The following is a 14707-nucleotide window of genomic DNA, read 5'->3' as shown; positions in this document are numbered from 1 at the left end:
TAGGATTTAGCTAAGCCAGGCGAGAGGGTGATGATCTTCCTTTCTGGGGGTCCACTAATACACTGAGTAGGTGCTCAGAAAGTGACAACATTGCCATTATGAACTCCAGGAAACAGAAGCAGCCAGGATTCTGAGGATTAAACCAGCTCTTGCTTCCTTTACCAATTTTTGGTGGGAATATTCTGCTGCTCAAACAGCCACCCAGGGTGTGCCAGAGGGAAGGATGAGGCAAGCTTCTCTCCTTCTCCAACATCCTAGGAAGTCCTTGGAGGACAAAGGACCTGCAAGAGCAGGTGAGATTCAGGAATGGGGCTCTGTCCTTTTGGGCAGAAGAAGCAGTAACCGAATCTGCTCTTTGAACCCCCACAGGCCTACTGGACGGGAAGAGAGGTTTCCGTCAGACGTCTGGATTCACCAACAGTTCTGTGAGCACAAGTGAGGGTACAGGCTGGGAGTGGGGTCCAGAGCAGGGCAGAAGCTGGAGTCTCAAGTGCGGACACCAGCAGGTCACACAAACTCCATCAGGCCCAGTCATGAGAAACTTCTGTGCTGGACTGGGCCAGTGATCCCAGATTAGAGAAGGCGTTGGGGACTGAGTCAGAGACCATGACAGCAAGGAAGGGCAGTATTTGGAGTCCCTGTTAAGGATGGATTGTGTGATTTAGGGGTAAAGGGAGCCAAAAACAGCCACAAGGTTGTGCAGACAGGGAAACAAGGATGAGAATGAGCGTGGGGGCTCACTGCTGAAGGAGTTAAGGGAGCTTCAGCTGTGGCGAGGGTCAAGCGTCAGGGGTGGAGCTGAGGAAAGGTCTAGGTCTAGCGGAGACTGGGTCACGGGAAGACGGGATGGTTGGGGTGGGGGTACTAGGGGAGGATGAGGACCAAGAGGGCAACCCTAAGTCCCTTGGCAGGTGTGAGTGCCAGAAGCAGGGGAGTCCATGCCTATCCTCAAAGCACGGGGAGCAGAGGGCCAGGGCAGACGCAGAGGGGATGCGGGCCCCGGGAGAGGTCGGGAGCTCCCGACCTCCTGGGTGAGTGGGAGGCTGCCTGCCCGGCCTCGCCGGCATGAGGGCTTGGCTCCCGTCCAGTGCTGCATCCTCAGCCGAGGACGCGGAGGCTCTGCCCCTGCTTTTTGCACATGCCTGTTCCGATCCAAGCAACCTCGGGAGCGTCGTCTTAGAGCTGCGGCGTAAAATGTTCCGTTCGGACCAGGCAGAGCTCAGGCCCTCGGGGCAGCCGGCGGCCTGCGCCCCCCGCCGGGGGAGGGTACCCAGCCCGGGGCTCCCGCCCCTCCCGGCCGGCCGCGGGGGCCACGCGGGCGCCCAGTCTCCGCCCCGTCGGCGTTGGCGGAACCGGCTGCGCGAGATCCGCACGTTCCCGCCGGCTCCGCGCCAGGGGGCGGCGCTGCGAGCGAGCGGAGCCGCGACCTTGACCCCGGCCGGCCCCGGGGAGAGCGCGCTGGGCCGCGGAGCAGTCCCCGGCGCGCTCTGCGGCTCGCTCGGTGGGGAGTCCGGGCGGCCGCGGGCAGGAGGCCAGAGTCCCGGGCGAGGCCGCAGGGAGCACGGCTCGCAGGGAGCACGGGGTGCGGGCCCGCGGCCAGAGCCCGGGAGGGCGCGGCGGGGCGCCACAGCTGAGAGGCCGCTCGGGGCTCGCCGAGCAGCGCGGGGCTCCGGCGCGAACCTGGAGCGGAGCTAACCTGGAGGGCGGCAGGGAACCATCTGAGCCCCAGAGAGGCAGGTTTCGCTGGTCCACGGGTCAGGCAAACCGGAGCCCACCCCGGCCACGTGCGTCCCCACGCGCCCACTCCGGGGCGCCCAGACGCCGTTGTCATAGAAACACTTGCGCGGGGCTCGGGCCTCGGCCCACCGCTTGCGCTCAGGATCGTCCGCCCGCGGGGCACACGACGTAAAAAGGTCTGTCATTTGTTAAGCACGTACGTACCCTGCACTGCGGGCTGTGCGGGACACACGGATAACCCAGATGTGGGTATTTGCAGCCTACCTTACCTCCCTGTGCCACCCTTGATTGATGCAGGATTTAGCAATTCCTCTCACTTCTCCAAAAAAAAAAAAAAAAAAATTCCTCTTGTAGTCTTTTTTTTTTGAAGGCTTTAGAAGAGACCAAGGAAAGAGGGAATCTTATACATACAGCAGGGTGCGGTATTTCATTCCGTTAGACATCTCTTGCCTTAGTCGACTTTTTGGGTATTCCTCATCCACGCTTTCTGTGAGAGGGCCCTGAATCCAGCCCAGTCCCAGGCACTCCCTTCAAGATATTCCTCGGGGCGAGTGCATCTCTCCCTCTTCCTCAGGCAGAGCAGTGCAGCAGGGTCCTCAACAAAGACCCTCTCATCACCAGCATTCCCCTTCTGCAGAGATCAGCAGTAGCTTTTCTTCCTGAAACACGTGCTTTCTCTCATGCAATCGTCCTCCAAGTCCACATGAGAAAGGTATTATTCCCATTTTACAGGTGAGGAAACTGAGGCGTAGGGAGGTTAACATCCCCAATACCACATGTAATAAGGACTGAACCAACATTTAAACCGAGGCAGTCAAGCTCTTTCTCTTGCCCCAAACAGCCTCACAGAGGGGGGTTTAAACAGCTGCCTCTGATGTGATGTCTTCCGGCACATCACAGAATTGCTGTCTGTGTGGTGTCCCTTGCATCATTCTGTGTTTCTTTGGTATTTGGACCCCAAGCACCATTTCTCTGATATAGATACTATGTCAGAAAGTTAAATTGGATGATTTAGCTATCCACATTCATGTCATTATTAGTCAAATAGACATGTACAGAGCTACATGGCCTCACTTAATCCTCACAACTCGCTAGGAGATTAGGACAGTGTAAAGCAAGTCCTCATCCAATGTGAACTCCTTTATGGAAAATTCTGACAGATAGTATTTTAAAATATAAGTCCCACAATGCCACAGATTTCAGATTAATTACAAACACTATAAAACTGCTATACAAATACTACATGTTCATACTGTAAATACTATATAAATACTTATATGGTAATATCTAATACACCAGGCACTGCTCTAAACACTTTACATATTCACTCATTTGCTTATTACAACAACCCTATAAGGTACTATTATTTTTTCAAATTTTTTTCTTTCAAAGATACTTCAAATTGAAGTTTCATTTACAGAAAATAAAACATACAAAAATTTAAGTATAATTCTGAATTTTGACAAATGTACTCATGTAACCTACACTTCAATCAGAATGCAGATGGGATCCCTGGCTGGCTCAGCAGTTTAGCGCCTGCCTGTGGCCCAGGGCGTGATCCTGGAGTCCCAGGATCGAGTACTGGGATAGGGTCCGCATGAGGCTCCCTACGTGGAGCCTGCTTCTCCCTCTGCTTGTGTCTTTGCCTCTCTGTATGTCTTTCATGAATAAGTAAATAAAATCTTAAAAAAAAAAAAAAAAAACAATCAGAATACAGGATATTTCCATCACTCCAGAAAGTTCCCTCTGCACTTCTCAGTCCATACCATCCAAAGAAACCACTGTTCTGATTTCTTGTACCACAGGTTAGCTTTGGTTTTTACCTGGAATTTCATATAAATGGAAACATAATCTGGTTTATAGCATAATCCTTTTGAGATTAGACCATGCTTAAGCACATATATATTATCAGTGGTTTGTTCCTTTTATTGCTGAGTAGTATTCTATTGTATGAATACATCACAATGTTTTCAGTTTACTTGTTGATGGACATTCCAGTTGTTTCTAGGCTTTGGCTCTTATGAATTAAACTGCTATAAAACAATTTGTAGGTTAGTGTTCCATGGCCAAAGATTTTAGTTTCTCTTAGAGAAATACTTACAAATTGAGTAGTGTGTATTTAACTTCATAGGACACTACCAAATCGTTTTGTAAAGGTTGTAAAGTTTGGACAGCCCGGGTGGCTCAGCGGTTTAGCGCCGCCTTCAGCCCGCGGTGTGATCTTGGAGACCCGGAATCGAGTCCCGCATGGAGCCTGCTTCTCCCTCTGCCTGTGTCTCTGTCTCTGTCTTATGAATAAATAAAATATTTTTTTAATGGTTGTAAAGTTTGATAGTATTATACAAAAGAGGAAACTGAGGCCCGGCCAGATTCATTTATTGCTCCCAAATAACTTGTCCAAGCATGTGTGTTCTGGAGTCTCTCCTTGGAGAGAGAGAGAGAGAGGGGTGGGAGGAAAGAGGGTAGGAAAGCCACAAGGAGCTAGCCCTGAGCTGCACTCTCTCCGTCCTGGGGGAGGGAAAAGCGCAGTCTGGGCGAGGCCCCTGGCGTCCAGCTTGGGGGGGTGCAGACCACAGCCCCTGGCCGGCCACTGCTCCCCTAGACGCCCCCACCAGGAAGCAGCGGGCGGGCAGCGCGGTAAGCTGTCCTTTGGGGCTCCTTTGAAACACCGGACTAGAGCGCTGTGCCCAGGATGATTCTCTGCGGATACTGGGGTGGGAGTGGGGGTGGGGGATCCACTCTGCCTTCAGAGGCTGGTGAAGGACGATTTTTCACCTCTTGGAGGGGATGGGGAGCCCCCTCCGGCCTTGGCGGGAGTCTTTCAGACTTAGCTGTCTCTGCCTCCCGCCAACGCCAGCAGCCAGCACAGCACGCGCTGGGCGCTTAGGTCTTTTTGTCTCTTCTCCACTAAGTGATTTTTGAGGAGGCAGCTCACATGGAGAAGTGAGATCACATTTGTATCATAAAATTGAGCATCTCAGCTGAATTATCCTTTGGCTGGAAAGACACCAACTCACAGATTCTAACAATAGAGTTGTTGACATTGAAACAGGAGTGGAGGAAATAGATTTTTTATAGAGAGGAAATCGATTTTTAAATGTTGGCATTTGATACAGACAGCCATTTGAACCAGAATACAATAGGTAATTGATTAAATAGAAAACAAGCACATTTTCATCAATGAGATGGAAACTGTCTTTTTTTAAATCTGAAGATACACTCTCAGGAAGCCCAGTTTACCTGGCAACTTTCTACCTTACTTGACCTTTCATACTAATATTTTGATTTATTTGAAAGGAAGAAGTGAAAACACATAAGAAGTGCTTATGATGAAAAGAGGTAAAAGTCTGAGAGGCTTAATTAATCAACAAGTTGTCCTGAGAACCATACTAAGTATGTAGGTTAGACAAGGTGGAGGCTCAGAAGAGGTGAGGGCTGGTGGTTTCGCTGGGGATACAAGACTTGGGCAGAAAAAGCAATCAGTGAGCCATACAAGATCCTCTAGACCATACAGTTATGTCACTAGCCATGAAAATTCCTATTTCCCAAGACCATCATCATCCTACCAAAGCTGCGTTCAAAGTTCTCTGAGGGCAGGCCTGGTGGCTCAGCGGTTTAGCGCTGCCCTTAGCCCAGGGTGTGATCCTGGGGACCCAGGGTCAAGTCCCATGTCAGGCTCCCTGCATGGAGCCTGCTTCTCCCTCTCCCTGTGTCTCTGCCTCTCTCTCTCTGACTCTCACATGAATAAATAAATAAAAATCTTAAAAAAAAAAAATACTAGGGAAATGGATTTTTTAAAAAAGTTCTCTGAGACTCATTACTTTTTAAATTTTAACTTATTGAATAGGCAATACATTACCAAGGTTCAAACATTATGAGATGTTCGAAACATTTTCACAAAAAGTCTCCTGCCTGTGGCATCTCTTAGCTACTGGTTCTCATCTACCCCTCCTTCACTGTTATTAGTCTGATCCCTGAGTTCTTTTATGTGCCAATAAGCACATAGGAATAATCTCTCCTCTTTTGCACAGAATGTAGCATACCATTCACGCTGTTTTTGCATCTCGCTTTTCTCCCTAATATATGTTGAAGATCTTTCCATGTCAGCATACAGAGAGCTTCCTTATTTAAAAAAAAAATGTTGGGGCGCCTGGGTGGCTCAAGTTTTGTCTGGCTCTTGGTTTCAGCCTTGGTTGTGATCTCAGGGTCGCAAAATCAAGCTCCGCATCAGGCTCTACTCCACTTGGGTGTCTGTTTGTTCCTCTCACTCCCCCGCCACCTTCCCAACATGTGCACACACACTCTCTCTTTTTCTCTCTCTCACATAAATAAATAAATAAAATCTTAAAAAAAAACTTTTTTTGGCACCTGGGTTGCTCAATGGTTGAGTGTCTGCCTTTGGCTTGGGTCGTGATCCCAGGGTTATAGGATCGAGTCCCACATCAGGCTCCTCTGCCTATGTCTCTGCCTCTTTCTCAGTGTCTCTCATGAATAAATCAACAAAAGCTTTAAAAAAAAATTTTATAGTATGATAATGTTTCACTGTATGAAAGAGCCATAAATTAATTATCCACTCTTCTTATCTGTGGACATTTAGGTTGTTTCCAGTACTTGTGCTATTATAAACAATAACGCAATGAATGACCTAGCATATGTGTCACTTTGCACCTATGTTATACCTTTGAGATGAATTCCTTGAAGTGGAATTTCTGGGTGTAAAGGGAAGTGCATTTTCAGTTTTGAGGGATATTGTCAAACTGCTCTCTCAGAAGTTATCCCACATTACCCTCTGTGTTTCCCCACACCCTCACTGACACAGTGTTTCATCAGAGGTTCAGATTTTTGCCAAACTCTTAGTGAAAAATGTTCTCAGTGTCATTTTAACTTACATTTATGAACGAGGTTGAGCATCTTTTCTTATATGTAAGGACCTTTGTATTACTTTTCTATGTAAGGTCTTTTATATCCTTTGCTTGTTTTTCTAGAGTTATTAGTGGGTTTTGTTTCTTGTTTTTGTTTTATTTCTAAGAGTCTTCGGTATGAAAGGGAAATTAGATTTTAGTTATTCAAGTTGCAAATATTTCCCCAACTTTTATGTTGTCTTTTGACTTTGCTTATAGCATTTTTGCCATGCAGAAGTGCTTTCTTTCTAATGTGATTAAATATATCAACCATTTTGTGTGAGTATGGATGCTGGGATTTAGTCATAGGGAAAATGATCTTCCCATTTTAAGAGAGGAGGTAATTATTATTATTATTATTATTATTTTATTTTGTTTTTTTTATGATAGTCACACAGAGAGAAAGAGAGGCAGAGACACAGGCAGAGGGAGAAGCAGGCTCCACGCACCGGGAGCCCGACGTGGGATTCGATCCCGGGTCTCCAGGATCGCGCCCTCGGCCAAAGGCAGGCGCTAAACCGCTGCGCCACCCAGGGATCCCAAGAGGAGGTAATTAAAACAGCAGGACATATATTTTTACATGACTATTTTTTTAGTTTATTTATTTATTATTTATTTAAATAATCACTACACCCAACATGCGGCTTGAACTCACAACCCTGAGATCAAAGAGTCACATGCTCCACCAACTGAGCCAGCCAGGTGCCCCTTTATAAGACTATTTACAAGGCATTTATTGCATAATGCTGATCCCCTTCCCTGCTCCACCTTAGTACATAAGATAAATAAGCATAAAAGTGACTCTTTTATTTTTTTTTAATTTTATTTATTTATGATAGTCACAGAGAGAGAGAGAGAGGCGCAGAGACAGGCAGAGGGAGAAGCAGGCTCCATGCACCGGGAGCCCGATGTGGGATTCGATCCCGGGTCTCCAGGATCGCGCCCTGGGCCAAAGGCAGGCGCCAAACCGCTGCGCCACCCAGGGATCCCAAAGTGACTCTTTTAAACAGAAAGATGTCCATATTCAGCTATTTTGTGATATTTTTACTTACTATGGTTCTAATCCCATAAGGAACAGTTTTAATTCCTTGACCAGCTGCCAGATTCAGAACTAAAGACATGGGAAAACCTCAATTTAGAGTACCTTTTATAGAATGTACCCTTTCACATCAAAGGAAGAAGTATCCATGAAGGGAACTGATGCCTCCACTATATATAAAACTATTAAAATAAATATTTTAGAATAGAATACTCAGGTAAGGCATAATCATAACAAACTCTGGATCTACCTCAATCCATCAAAAATCAATACATATTTAGCAGCTGCCTGCTGTGGCACAGCACTGCTAAGCACTGTGGGGAATATAAAGAAATTTAAGGGTCATTGTTCATGCTTACCCTTTAATATTTTACATAATTTTGCACATATTTTTATGACAATTCAGGTGTTGAGTCATCTTTCTAAGGTATTCATCAGGCAAGTCATCCAGAAACTTTGGCCGGGAGAGAACAAATATGAATAACTATGTGATTGTTGTCACCAAAAAGAAAAAAGAAAAACCATTGATACTTCACTTCTCTTTTACCAACTTCAAGGGTGATAAGGAGGAGGCCAGACTGTAGGCTCCCTCAAATTGATGTAACTTGGGTTCTCTACATCTGCCCCCTTAATGGAATGAATAGAGGTGAATATATGGTGGTCTCGCCACTCTCCTTCATCCTTCTATGCCTAATTCACTGCATCTTGAGGGTACGCTTTTATGACCATTGCCTTTGGGGCAATAGTGTAGTGTTCCTATAAACCATGAGTAATCACACAATCTTCTTTTATTATTCCGATTATTCTATGCTGTGCATTTTAAGTGTTAATGTGTTTGGGGGCAGTGACAATAGGCAATGACAAATTGTGAAGTCTCAAGATACATTCAGACATTTTTGCATTATCCTTACGGAAATAATTTCCATTCTATAAGGTAGTAGAGGTGGAGAACTGTCTGCTACACTTCTAGCTCCCCTTATGCCTGGGAAGGACCATATGCTAAATTTGCATTGATTGAATATGAACAGAAGTCACTGTGTACCACTTTTAAGCCAGGTTTAAGAAATGTAGGTGCTTTCTCAAGTGCTCTCTGCTGACTGACTGCAGAGGATAACAAAGTCCTAGGAGATGGTGGAGCATTGTGATGGTGATGGAAGGAATGTCCTGGAACTGAATCACCAGAGGAAGAAAAGATACCCACTGAGCAGGAATTCTAGCACTGGACTGTACTGAGGGAGAAATAAACTTCTGTGGTGTTAAACCTCTGAAATGTTGGGGTATAGGCCTTACAGCACCTAGTGTTACCCTAACTAAAACAAAAATCCTTTCATTATAGGATGCTTTTTCCTGGAATATTACATCAATGTGCAATGTAGATCAGTCATCTATCTCAGCTACGTACGTTTGGCTCCTCTGTCCTTAGGAAGGTTATAATTAAGTTGACTTCGTTCTGTCTTTAGCCATGTTCTCAGTGACCTGAGTGAACAATGGAAGGTCTAAAATGAAATCTGCAGACAAACACAAAACTGAAAGGGATGGCATGGTGCTCAGTGACAGCATCAGGATCCAAAATTATCTACAGTGGAATGGTGGGTTAAAAGTAACAAGATGAAATTTAGGCACTTATTGAAAGGATACACTTTCATGGATAGTGGTTTGAAACAATTGCAGTAATTCATACATTATGATGAATTGTATAATGCAACGTTTGGTAAGCAATGAAAGAAAAAAAAAGGATCATTTCTACCAGGTGAAAGGCAAAAGTGATTTTTGTGATCTATGAGATGCAGCTTACTCTCCATAAAGAAAAAAGAATCTGGGTCAAAATGTTTTGAATTGTCATCTATACCCACTTTGAGTGGGTTCACTTCTCCAGACGTACAGACTTTCCCGCCCCCTGGAATACCTTGTTTAGTTGAAAAACAAGACACGAATCAGAAAGACTGGATTCAGAGAAATTAAAACCTATATTTGTTTTTTAAGTAACAACTAAACCCAAAGAAAATAAATAAATAAAACCCACAGCTTTTAAAGTTAATTAAAACTCACATTTAGAAAAACGGGGACTCATTCTGTGTCAAACTCTGTCTAAGTGCTGACCTCAGTGGTGAAATGGAAAATGGTTCTGTGTGAAATTACCATAACAAGAATCACTCATCTTTATAGCTCTCAGGAGAAGAGAAGTCCAATAGAAATATAATGTGAGTCATATATACAATTTTAATTTTCCATTAGCCACATTAAAAAATAAAAAGAAACAGGTGAAATTAATTCTAGTACTATATGTTATTTAACATGATATATTATCATTGCAACATATATTCCATATGAAAACTATTAGATTCCTTGCATTCTTTTTTTTCATGCTATTTATTTTTTTAAATATTTTATTTATTTATTTATAGAGACACAGAGAGAGAATGAGAGGCAGAGACAGAGGCAGAGGGAGAAGCAAGCTCCATGCAGAGAGCCCGACGTGGGACTCCATCCAGGGTCTCCAGGATCACGCCGTGGGCTGCAGGCAGCACTAAACCACTGCACCACCAGGGCTGCCCTCATGCTAAGTATTTAAAATCCAGTGTATATTCACACTTGCAGGACATGTCAATTCAAACTAGCCACATTGCAAGTGTTCAGGAGCCACATGTGGCTATTGGCTGGTGGATTAGCCCAGTCTTGGTGAGGGACACTGTCTCATCTCATTCTCACTGTAGGTATTATTATTTACATGTTACAGATAATAAAACTTTTGCAGAAGTGAAGCAATCACTTCAAGACACACAGTCGTAATGGAAGAATCTGGGCTTGAGCCCAGCTTCCCCAATGGGCAGTGTATCCCAGTAGTAAATGGGTTGTCGTGGAGTCACACGGAACTGGTTCAAATCCTGACTCTGTCAGTTATTCAACGGTGTTACCTTTGCCAAATTTTTTTTACTATGACTCTTGGTTTCATTATCTGAAAAATAGTGATAATAAGAACCTCATAGGCTATTGTGGGATTAAATGAGATAATGTGTTCAAAGTGCTCAGCACAGCACCCACCCCAGCAAGTAGCATGGTCATTACCTTAATATGCCTGGTGCTCTTTCCACCTTCTCCACCTTGCTTCTCAGGAGCTTCTTCCACTCAACAAGGGTTCATTCGGGATGCCTGGGTGGCTCAGCAGTTAAGCATCTGCCTTCGGTTCAGCGCATGATCCTGGGGTCTCAGGATCGAGTCCCACATCGGGGTCCCTGCATGGAGCTTGCTTCTCCCTCTGCCTGTGCCTCTGCATCTCTCTCTCTCTGTGTCTCTCATGAATAAATAAATAAAATCTTAAAAAAAAAAAAAAACAAGGGTAACTTTTACTGAGCACCCTTAGGATGATGGTTTTGACTCCAACAGGCCTCATCCCTCTACATTACAGCTGCTTGGTTGTCAGTTTTTGTTCAAAAACATTGTTGCCACCTTCCAATAGCCCAGGGTGTGATGACTTGACAAACCGCAAAGCAAACCTGGACATGTTTGATGCCAACTACACAGTCCGATTCTGAGGACCCCACCCCTCGACCCCACAAAGAGCCACATTATGACTTGGAACTCATAGGAATACCTGTCATTTGGTTCTGAGACTGTCTACCCCTTCTTCAAACCTTCCACAATCCACACAGCTGAAGGGAGGAGGTAAAATGTCCCCAAGCAGGAGCTGGGTGTTCTCACACCCTCCTCCCTGCCTGGCACTGATATCCTCACTTATCTGCAGTGTCGTAACATGACCCCTTCCCCCAGAGCCAGGTTTAACTGCCCATAAGCCAGTAACAGTGTTTTTTACCACCCTGAACGAAATACTTGAATAAAATATGGGGTTGGGGTATCAAACCCACAAGGAGAAATATTGTGGTGCTCACAGGTGCAATGAGAGCTGATTAGTGACTGGCCCCCCAAAGTGTTTTACTTGCCATCACAGAGCAATGAGTTTGCTAAAGTCAGGCTCTCAAAAGCTTGACACAGGGGCGGCCTGGGTGGCTCAGCGGTTTAGCGCCGCCTTCAGCCCAGGGCCTGATCCCAGACACCTGGGATTGAGTCCCCTCGGGCTCCCTGCATGGAGCCTGCTTCTCCCTCTGCCTGTGTCTCCGCCTCTCTCTGTGTGTCTCTATGAATAAATAAATAAACATCTTTAAAATAAAAAAAAAGCTTGACACATAATGAAGTGAATCATAGTTAATTCACTCATTCAACAAATATTTATTGAGTCCCTACCATGGACCAGGTGTTGTACAGGGTGCTGGGGACCACCATGGTGGGTAAAGGCAAAATTTCTGCCTTCTGTGGCCTTATCTTCTCAAGGGGGATGTAGATACAAATCAAATATAGGATTACAAACTCTAGTTAAGAGCTACAGAGGAGAGGGAGCAAACCTCCGAGAGATCTGATCTGGTTTGTGGGTCAGAGGAGGCTGCCCTTAGAAGTAACAACTAAGCTGAGGAGGCACAGTCTATGTGAGGGGATGGAGGGGTAAGGGAGGTGTCTTGGCAGGAGGGAAAATGTAGCGAGGATTATTCTGGGGTCACCTCAGGGTCTAGTATAAGACCTAGATAGCCAGGTCTGGCTATCAAGAACCTTTGTTGTTGGGCAGCCCCGGTGGCGCAGCGGTTTGGCGCCGCCTGCAACCCGGGGTGTGATCCTGGAGACCCAGGATTGAGTCCCACACTGGACTCCCTGCATGGAGCCTGCTTCTCCCTCTGCCTGTGTCTCTGCCTCTCTCTTCGCTCTCTTTGAATGAATAAATAAATAAATCTAAAAAAAAAAAAAAAAAAAAAAGAACCTTTGTTGTCTGATGGCCCACTCCATCCTGGGAAAATGGCAGAGATATATGGGGATTCAGGGTTAGGCTCTGGGGGCTCCAAAATCAGTGCTCCTAAGAAAGGTAGAAAAATGTTGCCCCAAACTTCTGAGAGAAGCAAGCTGGGTGGGCAGGTTAGAGAGGGCTGAGCTACAGGACAGCAACCAGGGAAATGAGCTAGTATCCCACTCACAAGCCAGACTGTTCAGGATTTGGCCTAGACTCGAGAGAGATAGGCTTGGTGATGATGGAGGAAATCTCCACCCCACCCCCTGAATTGATAGGAGATGGCAGCTGCAGTTGAATGTCACAATGACTGGGGTAATGGCCCTGGTCTCTGAGCACTCAATGGGTGGAGCAGTAAGGGAATGGCAGCTACAGAGAGTGGCAGATGGGAAAGGCAAGAACAAAGAGGGCAGCTTCAGCTGAGCATAAGCAAGTGGCATCAATCCAGTGGAGAGGGTGGGCTTGGGGTGCTAGGTCTCATCCAGTGACATCAGTGTGTTGGGGGCTGGCTGCTGGAGATCATTGCATTTTTTATGCCCTTGGCTGACCTCCAGATTGTGGGATTGTGATAACATGATGATAAAGCCCCTAAAATGTCCACAATTGGGGGGTATGTGTGGGTAGCACAGCTTACGATCCCTTGAAACAAGTGGTATTCTCTCAGGGGACATTTCTAGCAGCACTGATAAGCGACAGATACAATAACCACCTGGCACATTCAGAGTTTAAATAAGATCTGGGATATCACAAACATCATTTACTATAGCCTCTGACTCTTTGGGTGCCCACTATTCCTTCATTTTTGTAGCTCTACCGCAACTGAAAACCTATCCAAAGAAGCAAGAGTAGGGAACCTTTACACTTATGGTCATTTAAGCAAATGTAAATAAAAGCCCATTAAATACTTTCTTAAAGCAAAATTTTAAAAGCCACTCTTATGATTAAATAGTTTAATATTTTCAGTATTTTTAATAGGTAAGACTCCAAGGCTAAACCGAGGGTAGAAAAGTAAGTAGAATGAGACACAGTCCCTATCCTCATGAAATTCACTGGCTAATGGGGAAAGCAGCTATTAATGAAATAATTGCACTAATAGATATGTAATCACGCACAGACAAGAGAGCCATAAAGATGAGGTATATCTCATTGTGGGAGCTTTTTTTTTTTTTTTCATTGTGGGAGCTTATGATGGGCCAACTGATCTACTGTAGGGGGTCAAGGAGGCTGCTCTCCTGAGGAAGTGACAATTGAGAAGATCTGAATGATGAAGAGGAATTAACCAGGCAAAGTAGAGTGGAGGTGGAAGAAGGAGAACATTTCAGACAGATGGAATAGTATGTGTAGAGGTCCTGTGGTAGGCAGGGAAGCAAGAGTAATTAAATTAAGGAGCTGGGACAGTGTTCTAGGAAATGGAGGTCAGAGAGGAGGACGGGAGCTGGCCCACACAGGACCTAAGGCTGTGTTGGGGATGTGGGTCTTTATCTTAAGAACAGGGAAAAGCGGGCAGCCCCAGTGGCACAGCGGTTTAGCGCCGCCTGCAGTCCAGGGCGTGATCCTGGAGACCCTGGACGAGTCCCACGTCAGGCTCCCTGCGCGGAGCCTGCTTCTCCCTCAGCCTGTATCTCTGCCTCTCTCTCTGTGTGTCTCTATGAATAAATAAATAAAATCTTAAAAAAAAAAAAGAACAGGGAAAAGCTATTGAAGGATGTAAGCAAAGTGGGTTTGGAATGAAGCGATGATGGTTTGGGGAGAGAGGAGGCTATAGCAATCATCCTAGGCACAAAATAATGATAGTTGTCCCCTTGCTTTGGCACTAGAGTGATGGAGTAGTGATAGAGAGAGGTAGAGGCATTTTGTAGGCAAAAGGGACAGATTGGTGATTGAGTAGAATCTGGACTTGGGGAGAAAAAGGTATTAAATAAAATTTCCAGGTATGTGGCCTGTGGACCTGGATGAATGGTGGTCATGTTCACTGTGACAGGGATAGAGCATAAAAAGTTAGGTTTGCTTGTTTTTCCCTTCCCTCTTCACTTCCCCTTCTTTCTCCTTCTCTTCCTTTCCCTTCTCTTCTCCTCCTTTCCTTTTCTCTCGTCTCCTTTTTCTTGAGGAAAAAACATGAGTTTTGGACATTTTGAGTTGGTGGTGTTAATTAGCAGCTGGGCTAGAGATCTATGTATGAGAACATTGCCATATATGGCACTT

General features: G+C 45.5%; 1 long non-coding RNA gene across 1 annotated transcript in view; it reads right to left on the bottom strand.

Moving 5' to 3' along the window:
* LOC144303014 (uncharacterized) overlaps positions 1–11244 on the bottom strand; it is a 28414-nt gene extending 17170 nt beyond the window's left edge. Inside the window, exon 1 of the long non-coding RNA XR_013370062.1 lies at positions 10744–11244. This is a non-coding gene — a long non-coding RNA (uncharacterized LOC144303014). The remainder of the gene's footprint in view (positions 1–10743) is intronic.
* Positions 11245–14707: the final 3463 nt, after the last annotated feature.

The sequence above is a fragment of the Canis aureus genome, chromosome 32 (genome assembly GCF_053574225.1).
Source record: "Canis aureus isolate CA01 chromosome 32, VMU_Caureus_v.1.0, whole genome shotgun sequence".
Taxonomy (NCBI): domain Eukaryota; kingdom Metazoa; phylum Chordata; class Mammalia; order Carnivora; family Canidae; genus Canis; species Canis aureus.
This window is presented reverse-complemented; position numbering and strand designations above follow the sequence as displayed.